The sequence below is a fragment of the Sebastes umbrosus genome, chromosome 15 (genome assembly GCF_015220745.1).
Source record: "Sebastes umbrosus isolate fSebUmb1 chromosome 15, fSebUmb1.pri, whole genome shotgun sequence".
NCBI classification, from domain to species: Eukaryota; Metazoa; Chordata; class Actinopteri; order Perciformes; family Sebastidae; genus Sebastes; species Sebastes umbrosus.
This window is the reverse complement of record NC_051283.1, coordinates 21138315-21155815: the sequence shown is the minus strand read 5'-3', so window position 1 is coordinate 21155815 and position 17501 is coordinate 21138315. Positions and strand designations below refer to the sequence as shown.

General features: G+C 41.0%; 1 protein-coding gene across 1 annotated transcript in view; it reads left to right on the top strand.

The window, feature by feature from the left end:
- The first annotated feature begins 4276 nt into the window (after positions 1-4276).
- trps1 (trichorhinophalangeal syndrome I) overlaps positions 4277-17501 on the top strand; it is a 303601-nt gene continuing 290376 nt past the window's right edge. The window contains exon 1 of the mRNA XM_037794965.1: positions 4277-4593. The gene's annotated coding sequence lies outside the window, so the exon portion shown is untranslated. The remainder of the gene's footprint in view (positions 4594-17501) is intronic.

Here is a 17501-nt window from a genome sequence, read left to right as displayed (position 1 = left end):
GAAATCTGTGCCCTCTCAAACAGAGAAAATTAACACAACAGGAAATTGGTTTTTGCTTTCTGTGCAAATATGACAGTATATCCCTTGATGAATGATATATAAATAATATGTGTAATTTATTTAGCTACAAAGGAAGATGGAGGGATGACGGTCAGGATGGAGAATGAGTGTGAGAGAAAGAAGTAAACAAACTTTAATTCTTTAAAGAATCGTTTGACATTTTGAGAAATACGCTTTCTGGCGGAGAGTTAGATGAGAAGATCGATACTTCTCTCCACATGCAGTAGGACTACGCTCTTCTATGTTATCAATGGGTCTCCTTAAAAGCTACCTAGCAGATCAGCGACCTCAATCTAGGAGACGGGGCCGGCTGGGATCAGACCCTCCAACGCTGGGGTTTGCGCTGGTTGAATTTGAGTTGCTATATAGTCGCTAACTGAAGGTCAGCCTCCAGAGCCGCTGCCTGCTCTCCTCCCGGCAAAGTAGCTGGTCTCCTGGCGGTGGGGAGTGAAGGGGTGAGAATTGAAGGGCCTGCCTACCACTACCTCTAAAGTTCAACTTTTTTGTTTAATTCAAACAAAATAGTAAATAGGAATTGTAACTTCTTGGAGACTCCAACTGTACGGATTAAACAAATGAGATATAACATTTTATTATTGAGCTTTAGAGGCGGTGGTAGGTGGATTTTGTTACCATTGGAAGGAGCCAGGCTAGTTGCTGGCGGACAGGGCCGGCTCTAGCCCTTTCGGTGCTCGATAGGCGAAATTCGGATTTGGAGCCGGCAACGCTTCCGGCAGCCACGAGAACCCTAACCCTAGCCCCCTAAACCGCAACACACATCAGACATCATAATGGTTTTAAGACAAAATTAAGATTTCTATTTTCATAAATAACTGTATTTATTACAAAATAAATAAACAATTGGTCCCTGATATTGTTGGCTTAAAAGTGTTTAGTCCGTCTTACTACAACGAGTTTGTAACAATTTGTTACCTCAATGCAGAAAATGAGGAAGGACGCCCACCGGCATTTAAACCATTTTGTGGTATCGATCTGATCGGCTAATTTTCCAAAACGTTGAACTATTCCTTTAAACTTAAACAAATCAGCTAATTCACAACACACACAAACACACACATAAAAAACACACACAGTTTTGTCTTTTTTTCCCCTCACTCTTGTAAGTCTCTGACAGACTGTTCAGGCAACCGTGCCAACCGAGAGATCAAACACCATGGCAACAAGTGGCTTCTGTGATCACCGCGGATACGGTGAGACAGCTGACCACTTTGTAGTGCCCGTTTATGTACTTGTGTGTGTGTGTATGTGTGTGTATGTGTGTGTGTGTGTGTGTGTGAGCATACTACTCAAGTTAATTTAGTTGTACAGGAATCTGAGGACAATGTTAAAATGTGTGTGTGTATGATTGTGTTTTCTAGTATGTGTAGAAAGAGAAAGAAAAATGATACGTGTGTGTGTGTGTGTCTTTATTCAATCATATATTATTGTGTGTGTGTGTGTGTTTGTGTTCTTCGTGTGTCCACATGTGTGACTGTCTGCGGCTGAGTGTCTCCCCGGGCTCTTTTCTGATGGACCACTACTGGATGTTGTGGAGATGAAAGGGGATGCTGGGAACTCATCTCACGCTATGAATCCTGGGTAAGTAGCGTGTGATGCGAGTACATCCTCATCACTCAGTGAAAGAAGGCTTTCATCCCTTATCCGTTCCCTCTATCAATATCCCCTCGTTCTGTCTACTCTCTTCGTCCGCGCCCCCGTTCCTTTCTTCTCTCCCTCGTCTTCAGTTTCTTCTTCTCCCTATTGTTGTATTCTCGATTCTTGTCTTTTCTTTTCCCTGCTCATTTCTTCCCCTCATTTCATACCTATTTCCTTTTTCTCCTTTTTATTCAGCTCTCCCCCCTCTCCTCTCCTCTCCTCTCCTCTCTTCTCCTCTCCTCACATTTACTTTCCTTAACTTTCCTTGTCTTTCCAGTTCATTCCCTCTTTTTCTGTTCCTTTCCCCTTTTCTCCTCTCCTTCTTCCTTTACTTTCCTTCGTTCCTCTTTACTCCTCTCCTTTTTTCAACTCAGTTCTTCCACACTTTCTCTCTCCTCTTCTCTCTTTTCCTTTCCTTTCCCCTTTTTCCTTTCTTTTAATTTTCTATTTCTCGTCTCCTTCTTGATATTCCCATTTCCCTTTCATCTTCTGTCTTTTCTTTTCTCATTACCTTATTCTTTTTCTCCTTTCCTTTCCTCGCCTTCCCTTTTCATTATTTTCATTATTTTTCCTGTTTCCTCGTCACTCCTTTCCTTTTATTTCTATTTCTATCCCATCCTCTCTTTCTTCTCATTCCCTCTTATCGATGTATTACTACATTCATTCTCTCCACTTCTTTCTTTTTCCTTTTCTCCTTTCTCATCTCCTTCCTTCTTGCTTTCCTTTCCTTTCTCCTTTCCTTTTCTGTCCACCCAACTCTTCTACATTCTTCTCTTCTCCTCTCCTGTGAACATAAAATGATCAAAGTGCCCATTCTGGCCATGACAGTTCAATTTTACCAGGGCGCGCGTGCACACACACACACACGCACGCACGCACGCACGCACACACACACACACACACACACACACACACACACACACACACGCACACGCACACGCACACGCACACGCACACGCACACACACACACACACACTCTTGCACGTCATTTTCAAAGGCTGTACATGCTGTTAGCGAGCATGTGTGTCTAGATGGCAGAGTTTGTATGCTTCTGTTCGAACAAGTTGGATGAGTCAAGTTTCAAATCGTCATCTTTTGATTATTCTTATAAAAGGAGATCTGACTTTGACCTCTTGTAACCTCAAACTTTATCTAGATCTTATGGACAAAACTGAGTGGAAAATGTACTTCACAAAAATGTCCACAAAGTTACTGCCATAATATATTTCCCTTACTCATTCTCTGCTGAAGTGCCGCTGGGCAAGACACTTCAACCAGTGGAGCTGCTCATATAATAGAAGAGTTATATAGTTTATAAAGGAGCAGCTCTCAGATAACCGTTATGAAGTTATTGGTATTTGGTGAAACACAGTTTATCACAGCTTTTCAAGTTTTTCTTCCAACTTTTATGTCTCATGAGTTGTCATGCCCTAAAGTCACCATGACTCATGCGATCAATCACTTTATCCAGTCACAATTTTAAGGTGCATAATACAAGTTAAAGTTAAACCAGGATAATAAAGCACATGGCAGAACCCACTGGGAATCAAACTGAATGAGGGCTGTAACTAACAATTATTTTCATTATTGATTAATCTGTCAATTACTTTTTCAATTAATGTCAGAAAACTGTGAAAAATCACAAATCACAATGGCTGACCAACAGTCCAAAACAAGACATTAAATTTACAATGATATACAAAAAGTAAGAATAGCAACAACCCTGACATCTGAGATGCTGGAACCAGCAAATGTTAAGTAAAAATAACAATAACACAGTGTAAAAATAAATAAATGTAAATAACAGTAAACAGTAAATAAATCAAATGCATTCAAAATCTTAATTACTAAAAGTAAAAGTGCTCGATATGAAGAATGGCTCATTTCAGAATGCATTTTATTACTACATTATATGTTAATGTTGAAGCTGGTAAAGGTTGGAGCTAATTTCAACTACTTTATATAATGCCAGGTAGTTTAATCAATAAGAATACATCATTTATTAGTTGATTTATATTTTTGTATTAATAATCAGAATCTGCAAAGTAACTGACACACAAACCTTTATATACTTTTACATGTGTACAATTTACATTAATTAATTAATTAATTAATTCATATTTATGACTGATTTATGACTAGAACAACCTGACACAGCACTCAAATTAATCTTCAGGTTCCCAGCTTTCAGATGATGTACACCACTTTTATGTGACATTTACTGTTAACCTGCTATCTCCCCCTAAAGACCCCCTGTATCCCCCGTAAAAAGACAAAAATGGGTCTATTGTGGGTCTCAGAGGGTTAAATAACACAATACCTCGGAGTGATTACACCCCTACATTACCCAAACAATAAAAAAAATAATATAAAACATAATTGATGATAAAAAAACAACAACCTTAGGTTTGGTTTACCAGAGCCACAAGTGTACAGAACAGTCTCAACACTACTCTACCCATGAGCCCACTGATTAGTGTGTGGCTCTCATCTGATTGGCTAATGCTCCCTGCATGAAGCCAGGTGTCCTCCTGCTGCATGAAGCCAGGTGAAGTTGGTACCTCTTGATTAGCTAATTAGCTACTAAAAAAAGGTGAATGGAAGCGAATGAAACCAAAGAAAGTTAGTAACAGAAATAACCTGAGAGCTCTAGCATTGCTAGCTTTGATATTAGGTTGCTGACATTATTGTGCTTTCGTAAGACTAGTTAACTTACTTACTGGAAGTTATCAGCTATAGAAGTTGGTCATAGTCAGACTACATGGACATGAGGAGTAGGACACTTAACCAAAATATCAATGGAGTCCTCTCTGTGGTGGAAGACCTTTGAGTCCAGCAGGAAATTACATGATGAAGGGTGTCTTCTTCAGATACTGGTAGGTGAGACAAACACACCTTAACTATCCTCTGCTAGCTCTGTGGCTTTCCTGATGGCTGTCAGTGTGGATCACGCTGCTATGCAATATTAATGTGATTGTGTTGCTTGCAATGGCGTAAAAATGTGCTGCAGCTCGTTTGGCTTTGTCTCTGGGTGAGAGGTGCAGCAGGCACTCAGCAGCACCATGGACAGGACCTGCAGGGCTTTGCAATGTGTGATATGTGATAGCCTGTGTGTGGACGTCTGCTGGTTGCTGATTGGATTTGCTTTGCTTTTTAGTGAGTAATTGGCTTAAGGTGATGAGGAATGTTGCATGTGGGCTATTTTTTCATCAGATTTATTTGTAAGTCTGATGCATGCATAGATTTTTTGGTATGATAATAATAATAGGCTACATAGAGTTTCTCCATCAGGCTTTTACCTTTGTAAAAAAGCATTTAGTCCTTTATGTTTACAGTATACAACAGTGAAATATTAAGAAACAAATTCACAAACATTTTGGACTACGTTTTCAGTGTTTAATCAAAATCTTTTGGGGTATGGAGGAATTGGTGCTTATGGATGTGTCTGTACCCTTAATTGGTTTTCTTTAGCTTACACAGTATGCTCATTTCTTCATAACTACAGTGTGCCTTATATTCAACACAGTCTCAGGGCAGTTTGTGAAATAGTCACGAAACTTAAACTATTTGACTCGTGTACATAGACATGAATTTTCCCTTTTTTTTCGTGACGCTCAGCACGACTTTCAACAAGGTATTTTTTTGTTGCGTTTTCCTACGAATGTCCAGCAATTTCTTCTCCAGACTTTTCAAAATAGAACTTCTTAGTTAGGTTAGGGAATAGATCGACTTGGTTATTCTTAGGCAACAAAACAACCTAGTTAGGTTTAGGAAAAGATCGCGGTTTGGGTTAAAATAACACCGTAAGTGGCGTAACTTAAGTAAGGAAGTTAAGTGACAAAAACTACTTAGTTGGCTTCAGGAAAAGATCGCGGTTTGGGTTAAAGTAACTTCGGAAGTGCTTTAACTTAAGTACGGAAGTTACGTGAAAAAATAAATCACTGATTTGTGGTTTCACATGGGACACGAACACCGGTCTCCTGGGCGAAAGTCCTTTGGTTTTGACCCACCCATCCACCTGGACCTCCTCCTTATGCGGTGTTTGCTGCTCTTCCTGGTTCACAATTGCGTGGCTTACATACAAACTGATTTCGTGCTGGGCATCATGAAAAAAAATCTGAAATTCTTCTCTTTGTACAAGACACAAATCAATACATTATATTTCGTGACTATGTCAGGAACTGCTGTGCGACTGGGCTGTTATATTTGGAACTTCTTATTGCATTTATACATTTTTTGCTATGACTAAATGTCATGAACCTGTTTTGCACTGCTGTCCATTAAATGCAAAAACGGTGAGGTAAATTAAAGCATCATGACAACCCTCCCAGGGACAAGGAGCCAGCTGAGTTGGGCTGCTCTGGGTCAAACTCCAGGTCTGCTTTCATCTCCCGGTCTGTCAGTTATAAAGTTTGCACCTCAGGAAGGCGATGCTTTCTTCTATTTTATATTTTCCAGTGTCTTCCCGTTCTGCCTGCCCATGGTCCTTTCATCCTCCAAATGCAAAAACACTTGCACATCCACGTGTCTGCTCTTCACAGGTTGTTATACCTTATGTGTCTTGCAGGCTTTGCACACTTATTCAGTGTCCTTCCAATAGACATCTAACGCACTCTGTTGGTATTAATATGCATGACCAGCTACACTCCAGCTCTTTAAACTCAGCAAGCACACTCTCTCTCACACACACATTTTCTTAAGGAAATGCAGGTTGTGTTTTTCTTTCCTCATCCTCCTCCTCCTTCTCTCTGTGTCTGCACTCCTCTGTTCCTCTGCGTCACTCCCTCAATACTGATATATGATGCAATGAAACAAAACGTGACAGTCAACTTTTTCCCCCTTACTCTATTCCCCTCAGACCTGTCTCTCCTTTCCCCTTGTTTCTCCTCTCTTCTTCATATTCTTTCTTTACTACCTCTTCTTCTTCCTCTCCTTCTCTTTTAGCTCTCTCTGTTGTCTGTCTCCCCCCCTCCTCCCTCTTTGCCCTTCTCCCCTCATCTCTCTTCTTCTTGCTCCTCCTCTCCCTCTCTAGAGTCCTCTTCTTTCCGTCGGTTTCATTAACAAGATTTATCTTCTCTAGTAATAACAGTACTATACACACACACACCCAGGCGCGTGCATAGGCACACACACCACTGTATGCCAGTCACACCTCCCGGCTCTGCAGTACCTCTTTTCTACCAGTCAGGGGCACTGTGGTACTGTGACGAAAAGTGCAAGGGAGGGGGGGAGAAAAAGTGACTGAAATGGATTGGAAAGTGTGTGTGTGTCTGTGTGTGTGTGTGTGCACAGGAGGGTTATTAAATGCATGTATATGTGTATTTGAGTGTATGAGTGTGTTTCCATGACAATGCCACACTGCAAACTGGCACCTTGATGCGATCACACTAAAATAATTTGAAATGAACACCATCCACACTGAATAAATGGCATTCTGCTGGTAACCTCTTCTTTTATTTCCCCCAATTCATTTTTGTTTGAATCCATATCACACCCTCCTACCGCGTTAATGCCTTCCTGAAGGCCACGACTCCGTCTGCGTATGTGCGTGTTTGTGTGTAGATAAAAACCATCAAGGTCCCCGACATTCTCGTTGCGTGCGAGTACTTCAGATTCAGAAACAACAGGCTTTATGACTGCAAATATTTGCACAGTTAGATGAGCTGGAAGAGGCGTTAATGGAGGCACTTTTCAAAAGTTCAACATTTATTTGTCTTCTCGGTCTGTTAGCCCACAAGACTACGATCTCCGATATCATAATCCCTCTAAAGTAATAGGCCCCGCTGCTGACAGAGCCTGATGGATGCCGGTTTCCCCTCCATGCGGAGCTAGCTAGCTAGTTGACATTGACAGAGTGACTGACAGAGAGGTTGACAGAGTGACAAAAGCTGGGTGACTGGCGTTCATCACCGCAACGTTTCTGACTGACACAAAGACTTGGTGAGAATCAGTGGAGGCTTTTCTTAAAACATATATAATTTCCCCTCCAAAATTAAAGAAGAAAATATTGTTTTATTATTTTACAAAGTGTTGACGATACAAACTTTGACAAGGTTAAAATAGGAAACTGTAGTGTATGTACCGTAAGTGTGTTTACTGTGGTTAAAAAAAACTCACATTGTCTCCACACTGCCTTTTCTCTTTCCTAAAAGAAACTTTAAGAACTTAAATATAAACTTGAATGCACTACTGTAATGGTATGCTGTAGCAAAAGAAAAATATCTGTTGAAAATGAATAGCTACTTTTTAATTTTATTTTTTCATTATTACACTGCTTTGTTGAATACTGGATTTAATCAGTCACAGCGTTCTACGGTCTGTTACTTCTTTATAGCAGACCGTTGCTATGTAAAACAGACCGTTGCTATGGGCACAGTTCTGATGTCGCACTCTGGAGGACCATTTTTGTGTCAAATTATTGATTTCTTAAGTAAGTAGCCGTGTAATAAGTAAGTGGGATAATGTACAGCGAGCGGGTCATTGTTGTGAAATAAACCCCTTCAGGGCGATACAAGACCTTTGCGTCAGGGTGCCGCATCGCCCCGTCTTGGTTTATTTCACAACAATGACCCCTTCGCTGGACATTATCACTCACGTGTTGGATTACCAAACCTATTAACAATGAGCATAACTTCAGTATTGTACAGTTAAAGCTTGCTTTAACACATATCCAGTTGGGGTGGATTTGTAATTAAATTAATCAGAATATATGTTCAGTCAATGTTACATTTTTAACCACATATTTTCTCTTGTACTCCGCTTTCCCCGTTCTTATAACCGTGACATATTCACAGAATACCTTACTCCTAAAAAAAAAGAAGATTTTTCCTTTTATCTAAACAAGCTATTCTCAAACCAGCATGTGCAGACGTCCTCCTGTGTGCATCACACAGTGGTAGACTGACAGATGGATCCACCACATTGAACACACCGTGATCACAGCAGAGTTTGGCCAAGAATATGGACAACATGTACGGTATATAAATAACATGTTGCATTACACTGTGTCTGTACTGTTTATTTTAGTTTTTATCTGAAAGAGATTCATTCAAAGCAACTAGTTTAGACAGTGTCTACACTGTTTCACAAATGCACTGGTAAAGCAGCCTATTATTAATTTTTTATTTCAATTCATATAAAATGTGTAACAATACGCTTGGTGACATGGAGATTTATTATACTTTTGATAGCTTTCTGTCTTGTATTTTCTGGTCCGATTAACTGTAAATCCCGCATATGGGGATGATCAGGGCAACAGCTACTGTACAATATTAATGATTCACATGCTGGGGCGGGATATTGTTTGAAAATCATCAATATCAGTGCTAAAATGATACGAATACGACATTTGGTTGCAATACCAAAACAATAAATTTTTTGATACGTCATATGATTAAGTAATAAACCACGAGAGGCCGTGCTTTACAGTGATTTTACACCAGCTAAGGGGTTTTATTAGGCACAACGCGGAAACTGCAAAACTGTAAATCACGGCCTCAAGTGGCTTATTACTTTTATAAAACAGTTACTACACATACCTGGCAAGGTTTCATAAAATAAACACATAGCAACAAAAAATGCAAAATAAAATATTGATAACAAATCTCTTCCGCCATGCAGTTTAGTTCTTCAGCGACATTTAGCAGAACGATTGTCAAGCGACACAGTAGAAAGCATGCATAAAGATTGGGGGTGATTATTAACATTTATGTGGATATCGTTGTTAATAGTGCAATTGTTGAAGTAGTGTTCAGTCATGTTGGCACCTGTCTTTGCTGGTACAGGGGTGTTTGACTCTGGAAGGAGGACATAGCTCCAGCATCTTCTCTCGCTGTAGTTCGGGCGCAAGTAAGATTGCAGGGATGATTCACATTTATGCCCCGTCACTGACAGGATTTCTCTTGCCTCTAGGACAGCATCAGAAAGTTTTTGTACAGTGGTGCTTCACTAGCAGTGGTTGGTGTAGAGTGTAGCGGTGCCGGTTGCTTTACAAATCTGTGGCAACATGGAGCCAAGGAAGTTCAACCCCAAGGGCTCTCTAGTATACCTAACGTTGAAAAAGTTCTCATCATGTTGCAGTTACTTTATAACCACATATGTATTTACCATCTGTTATGCTCACTTTCCACCAGCTGTTGTCACCAGCGATATCATTTTTGTGACAGTGTAGCTGCTGGTAATTGACAACATAAATAGAGAAAGGTGAGCATAATGGATTATAAATATAATCATACAAGCTAGTTAAAGTTACATTGAAACTCACAATAGATAGTTGGTTTAGTTTGTCTGCTTTGGATGGAGATAAAAGGCTGGTGTACTGGGCAGCAACGACCAGTATTTCTCCATCATAGCGACAGGACACAGTGGGTTTCCTGGCTGCTCAAGCATGAATCCTCGTAGGCTCTCTGTGTTTCTTTCACCGGCATCTTTGTGGATTTTTGGGCATTCACTGAATGACAGCGTAGTGTGCTCCTGACCGTCCATTTAGATGATCAGGTTTCTAGACTTTTTCAGCTCTTGAATTACTCTCTCATTAAATTCAACGTGTTCCATTTCTTTTTTTTTATCTTCCTCCTCTATCCTGTCCATCTCTTCCCACCACTTATCCACGCTTAGCCCACCCAGTAAATCAAAATTCACAACAAAATCTGACATTTTGAAACAATTGGTGACTAATTGCCGCGGTGATTAGGGATGTCACGATACCAGAAATATAGGTCGGTACAATACCAGTGAAATTCCCAGATTCTCGACACCAATTCGATACCACGGTAAAAAACAGAAGTAAAAAAATAAATCCCATGTACTTCAACATACATTCCTTTATTATCGTTTGCATACTGGTTTTTCTTTGGAAGTTAAACACCTCATAATTCTCTCTCTCTAATGTCTATTTTATAGAAACAACTGGATATATTCAAGTTTCTCGCCAAAAACTAAATTTTACAAGATTACAATTGAACACATCATGATGACGTAAGAATTAACCTCAGCCCAATACAGATTTTTACCGAGTAGAGCCAGTGAATGCATGATAATGTAACTTAATAGCACCTTCCATGTTGAAATCGGCATCATGAGAGCAGTTAACGTTAGCCATTAGCAGCCGTAAGCAGCACAATTTGTTGTTCGCAATGTAGCATTAGCAGAGAAAAAATAGGGTGCATGCCATGGACGTGTCAATAGTGAGCTTACTGCGTCCCAAACACATTTTCCATCGTCCCCTGGACAACAGGACGCAGTTCGTCTCGAGCCCTGACTATAGCTATGGTACACGCGGGAGTGTAGAAAAACAAGCACCCTCGTCTTTTCCAAATTTTGGCATCATCTTGGTACCAAAGTATCGGTTCTCTTGACATCCCTAGCAGTGATACTATTGTAATGCGGTCACATCTGTAGAGTATTTTACAACGGGTTTGAACGCAGCTCAGCCAGGCATAATCAAGGACCAGAAGTATCTGTTTCATAAACATATTTTTTTCATTTAAATCAACAAACTCAATGCCTCAGTGTTACATCCAGAGCTTTATTGTATCAAATATACTGTAGTTTAAAGTTACAAAAAAGTTCCTTGATTTAGAAACTTGTACGGTAACGTTGAGGTCTGCCCAGGTCAGCACTCTAAAAGTATTGGGATTCGATAGCCAGCCCTTACCGTGACCGTCCAGCACTGCACAGTGCACACGCATGCAGACACGCACACACACGTACACAGTTTGAGTAGACAGAGTAAGCGAGACACACACACACGGAGCGAGACAGACAGTCACACACACACACTCATATTTGCACGGCGAAAAGGCAGAGAGATAATGACAAGCTCTAAAGAGGCGTGCAAATGTTATTCGAGTTTGCTTCGTGTGCGTTCTTATTCTTATGTGTGTGTGTGCCCATATACGTATGTGTGTGTTCATGTTTTTGTGTGTTTCTTAAGTGTTTGTGGTTGTGTGTTTGTGAGTGTGCAATGATGTGTGTCGTGTACTCAAGCCAGGAGTGTATTGTTGTCACCCGAGGCCCTAACATCATTTATACGGTTTCCACGCTAACGCACACTCACACACACACACACACACACACACACACGCATACACTACACACACACACACAGTTGTAGCAGGTGTCTACCTTGTCGAGAGAGAGCAAAGAAGTGTGCCTCTGTGGATCTGTCCGCATGTTTGTGTGAGTGGTGTGTGTGGTTGTGCACAAGCACAGGTGTGTGTCGGTTGATAAAGTTTATCAGCTCAGGGCACGTTGCTGTCGGCAACCAGTGTTGTGAAGGGAAAAGGCCATGCAGACAAAGTGTGTTTATATGTGTGTGTTTGAGCCTGTGTGTGTGTGTGTGCGTGTCACTGGGGAGGAGGATGGCAAATATAAGCAGTGCTGATGACCCTCTCCTCATCTCAGAAAGACATACACACACACACACACACACACACACAGCAGAAGATTTAAATCCATTTTGAAGAGGAAGAGCTATCAGCATATTTAGTAGTTGATATTTCAAAAACACCAATGACTGCAGCGCCCGAAACATTACTTTTTTGTAAGTGAAGGCATTGAAATAGATCTCCATGAAGAGGCTGAGCTGAGCAATTTACACACACACACACACACGCACACGCACACGCACACACACACACACACACACACACACACACACACACACCAGGATGCACACTATACACACTGCTTCTAGATTCCCGTCTAAGCCACACTTTCAGGATGTCTGCAAACCAAATCCAAACATCTTGTTTTGTAACTGTGTGGCAGATATTTAATGGTCTGCCCTGTGACAAGTCTGGAACAACAGTTTACTCATAAAATAGTCCACTGTTGATAGGCAACTGAGAGTCAGTTTTAATACTAACCTAAGGCCTAAGATTAAACTTAGACAATCCAAACTTATGCCACATTTCCACTGCATGGTACGGCACGACTCAACTGGCTCTGAGCCGTTATTTTTTGGATTTCCATTGGCAAAAGTTGTGGACAGCACTTGGTACTTTTTTTTAGTACCACCTCGGTCGAGGTTCCAAGCGAGCTGAGCCAATACTAGAAGGTGGAGTTAAAACTCTGCAGACCACTGATTGGTCAGAGAGAACCGTCACTATGGAATTGTCCCTTGCACAACATCCTGCACAAACCCGGCATTTTTGAAAAGCCAAACTACCATCAATTAGGGCTGGGACAATACACCTATCTCTTGTTTTAGTGACGGATATGGAACGGATATGACGGATACGGAACGGATATGACGGATACGGAACGGATATGACGTTACGTTACTCAAACTACAACAATAAAAGCGGTAACTTCCTTCTACCTCCACATAGACTCAAATGAAGTAAATATATCAATTCTGGCATTAAAAAATCTATTTCAAAATCGTAAAAAAAACAAAACGCGATACATAGGTGAATCAATTTTTTTCCCACCCCTACCATCAAACGATGAAGTACAGACGTTCCTCTGTTTGGCTGCCGATTAATGTCATCGCAGAAACCCAATTGTTTTTTTATTGCCACTCTATAGTTATATGTTAGTCAGCCAAATATCACAATTGGCCTATGCAAATAAAGCGTCACCAGCATTTGACTTGTTACTTTGGCGTCAATAGCCTAATGGGCAGCAAATCCACAGTGACTAAAACCTTTGGACTTGCATGTGAAATTTGTGGAGAATGAGTGAGCAACAGTCTTTGCCCTCCCAACTGCTACTGAAGTGCCTCTGGGCCTCTTGACCTTCAAGTGCTCCAGTTGCTCAGCGGCTAAAAGAGCATGACTAGACTGGGCAGCTCCCAGCTGAGAGTCACAGTAAACCCTCTGAAGCTGCTCATTCACTGAGAAAAATAATGTTCTTTGTCAACTAGCTTGGTTTGTATAGATATACTGCATGCTTTTACCAGCCTAGTTAAATATTCATACCCTTTCTCCGCACAATCAAACCAGTACTGTCTGTCATAAAAGTGGGATTTCTATGTAGAGCTCTTAAAGTCTGTTCAGTCATCTAAATGGCTTAAACTGTTGCTTAATTTGTTGTAGTGGCTTTGTTTTGCACATGTAAGTGACAAGAATATTTTATTTTGAGCAACATACAAGTAAAAGTCTCCTCCCAGCCTCACTGGGGATTTTTTGAGACTCAACACAGTTTTCAAAACATCAGCAATGGGCTGGGAGGTTTTTTGGGGGTTGTGTCTAGAAGGTAACCCCCAAGTTGTGAAACTCTCGCGAGATGGTTAAGGTTAGGCATTGACCTCAAATGGTTAAGGTTAGGGCTTTTGCCCTGTCATGGGCATTATAATGTGTGTTTTTCACTGTTGTCCGATATTTTATAGAGCAAACTAGGGCTGCCCCCTCTTAGTCGATTAGTAGACCAATCGGTCATTTTGGTCTTAGTTGACAAGATTTCTTTAGTTGATAGTTATGCTTTTTTTAATTCTGAATTACTTATTTTGAAGAAACTTATAAGCACATCTCTGGTAAACACAAGAAGTGGAGTGCTTTTGTGTGATTCTTGGTGGAGAAACTCAGTTTTACAGATCTGTCAATTAGTCAGTGTTAGTCAACTAAGATTTTTTTCTGGTTGAGGACAGCCCAAGAGCAAACTATTAGAAATTAATCAGTAAATGAATCAATATTGAACGTTACTCATCTCATCCTTCCTCTTATTTACTTTCTCTCTCCTTCCACTGAGCTCTTTGCATACCTCTCCCGTCTCACCTCCCTTCTACAAGTAACATCCAGGGCTCAGAGTAAGCTCGGTTGACACAATGCCTCACAGTTGGATCCCTTGAGTCTCCTACTGAGTGATGGTTCAGGAGAGCACCATTAGTTTTGACATAGCAATAGGAAGAACACAAAATGATGTGTATGGAAGTCCCGTGAGGACTAATTAAAAGTAAATAAAAAGAGTATGTTAATACAATGTTTACATGAACATATATGGTCTTTGGTTATTATGAAAGCATATTCTGGAGGTTGAATATCCAATAGAGAAGCCTTGAATTAAAAAGCATGCTGTTAGGCAGCCGACTAGGAAGCGTCACGTGTCTGAGCATCCTTGAACGCACCATGAAGGGCAGCTGATAAACAGTCTTTGCTCTCAGCTGCAGTTCCATGCAACGATAATGTTAAGTTTGATAAAAAAAAAATAAGGCTAATTAAACGTCGCTGTGATGGATCACCCATCTTAAGCAAGTATCTACAGATCCGTCTGCATAGCACACCGGAATGCATGTTTTGTCTTTTTAGTTGGTCAGAAAGAGGCAAAATTAGTGAAATGAAACCAGACACACTATCATTAGAAAGTTGAGGTTTGAATGTGGCTCATGATGTTCATCACGTGATCCAGTCTGTGTGTCTCCACTGTCTGAACACACTGGGCGCAACTTTAAAATAATTCCCCAAAAAAATGAGTGTGTGCACTAGATGGCACTGTTGCCATATCTCAACTCACACACACAGACACACACATACACACACACACACAGCCGAGCACAGATTGGCAAACACAACGCTACCTAAGGCTCAAGAGATGGAGAGGCGTTTTCTGTCTGTCTCTCTGTCTTCCTCCCTCTCTGTCTCTGTCTCTCGCTCTTTGACACACATACATACCCTCTCTTTCTCCGCCGGCTGTTTTCTCTCTCCCTCTTCCACACACACTTACATTACCTCTGTCTATTCATCCACTGTAATGTATCGTTATTACAAAAACAGACACCCCATAATACTAAAAACCCTTTGTTACAGCAGCCAAAGATTTACAGTAGAAATGCAGTATGGTGTGATTCATGAAATCACAAAACGGTGTAGCATGTAATCATAAGCTGCTGCAGTAGGGACAGACAGCCTCACAAAAAACCTGCCTCACATTCATACACTCGCATGTTGCTGCAGTCGTCGACTGTCAGCTGGAATAGTTTTTTTGGGAGAAGTGCTTTGCTGAAGAGCACTTCAGGAGAGTGGATTACCTCTCAGTCACCACTCCCACAGATTATTCTGCCTGCGGGGATTTAAAGTGTCGTCTGCCTGGTCACCAAATCACTTCTTTTTGAGGAGGCCGCCGCCCCGAAAGATCAAATATGAACGGTTGCGTGTGAATTTCTAGTCATCTTCACTGTGTCGCAGGATGCACTTAATCCAATCTCACTCAAACGGGATGAGAGTTTGAACCACGACCCCCAAAATTCAGTTAACAGCGGGAAAAACACGCTCATCTCTACCTGGTTATAAAAAACAGACACACACAGAGGGAACACACAGATACAAGCAAGAGACTGTCTTTGCCAGAAAGATTGTTCAAATACTTTAAGTGACCTATGTTTGCATCTCACTGTCAAGTGACCTCTTATAGTCTTGCCGCTAATGACTTTTCCCTCTCAGAAGCAAAGGCGTAAGTGTGTGTGACGTTGTTGTAGCATCTCAAAACCTCACAGAGAGGTTGTTAGGGTGGATGGATATGAGTGCAAAGTGTCCAATTTTTAAACTGAAGACTGGTTTGCACGCCCTCTACTTCCAATAGAGATGCCACGGTGAGGACATTTTCCCACCGGTTAATAAACTCATAATAACACCGGTGTTACCGATTACACCGGACATTTTACAAGAAAAGATGCCGTTCATTATCTGCAGAGCGCTTACTTTAATCTTTAACGTCGGGGGGCTGTGTGTCTAGCCTCTCCGGTTCAGCTTGTACTGTGGGGCTGCAGGTACAAGCTGCACCGAGCACACCGTCTGTGAACGCTCTTCACTGCGATTGCCTCCTGAACGTTACGGTTCTCTTACAGCATTGGGTTTAAATCTAAAATGTTGCCAAATAGGTACCAAAATTTTCATCATCTGTCAACTCTCTCTCGTCCTGTGATGAGTGTGTGAAATATGACTCCTAAAGCAGACACTTTCACTGTCAGTTTATAATTGCAGCGTCCATCTTTCGACTGTGTTTTTATAATATGCTTAGTATTTTACAAACTAGAGTTTTTTATTTGATGAATGTGGGTGTTGATACGTGAAAATAAAAGGTTTTATATTTTCTATTTAAAAAAGGAAAGCAATACTACGTTGGGGGCGGTGGGCAAGTAATGTTATCTGTGTGTGCCCCGAACATCGTGTAACACCGGTAACATCGACTACCCGCGACCTTCCAACCACCAATATGTGACGCCTAATCAGAAAACATGGGTTGTTTTGGAAGTCAGTGACAAGCAGTACAAACTACAGCTTTCAAAATTACCGTAAAGTTGAATCAATGCCTCTCTAAAATAGCTTTAGTAGAAACTAAACATTATAACCTTCATGTAAGGAGGATTTATTTCAGTGCTGTTGTGTTAGACAACATTAGTTTTCGCTAAGTCTATCTACTAAACAAGCAACTGAGTGTATTCCGGAGAGGACGCCCCAATGACAGTGAATTTTAAGTTAGTAAAACATTTAATCAAGATTTGCAGACAGGTCACTATTCATCATCAAAATTTCAAGTTTGACCTCTGTTCATCATCAGTGAGCCGGTAAGGAGTGCCGGGCACACACCTCTGAAACACAGCAGCAAAACAAATTTGCTCTTTTGTGGAGCTGACAGTTAAAACACTAAGATGCTTGCCAAGAAACTTAATATCGCACCAGGTCAATAGAGGAAAAGAAGTAAATCACAAACTAATGAACACACTCAACCAAACTTTCCAAATCGACCAGAAAACAGTTTGCTCTGCATGAGTGAAGCGAAGTAGGAGGCGAGGACAGTCTGACTGACTGCCCACAGTTTCAGGACACAAAATGGCTGCAAAGTT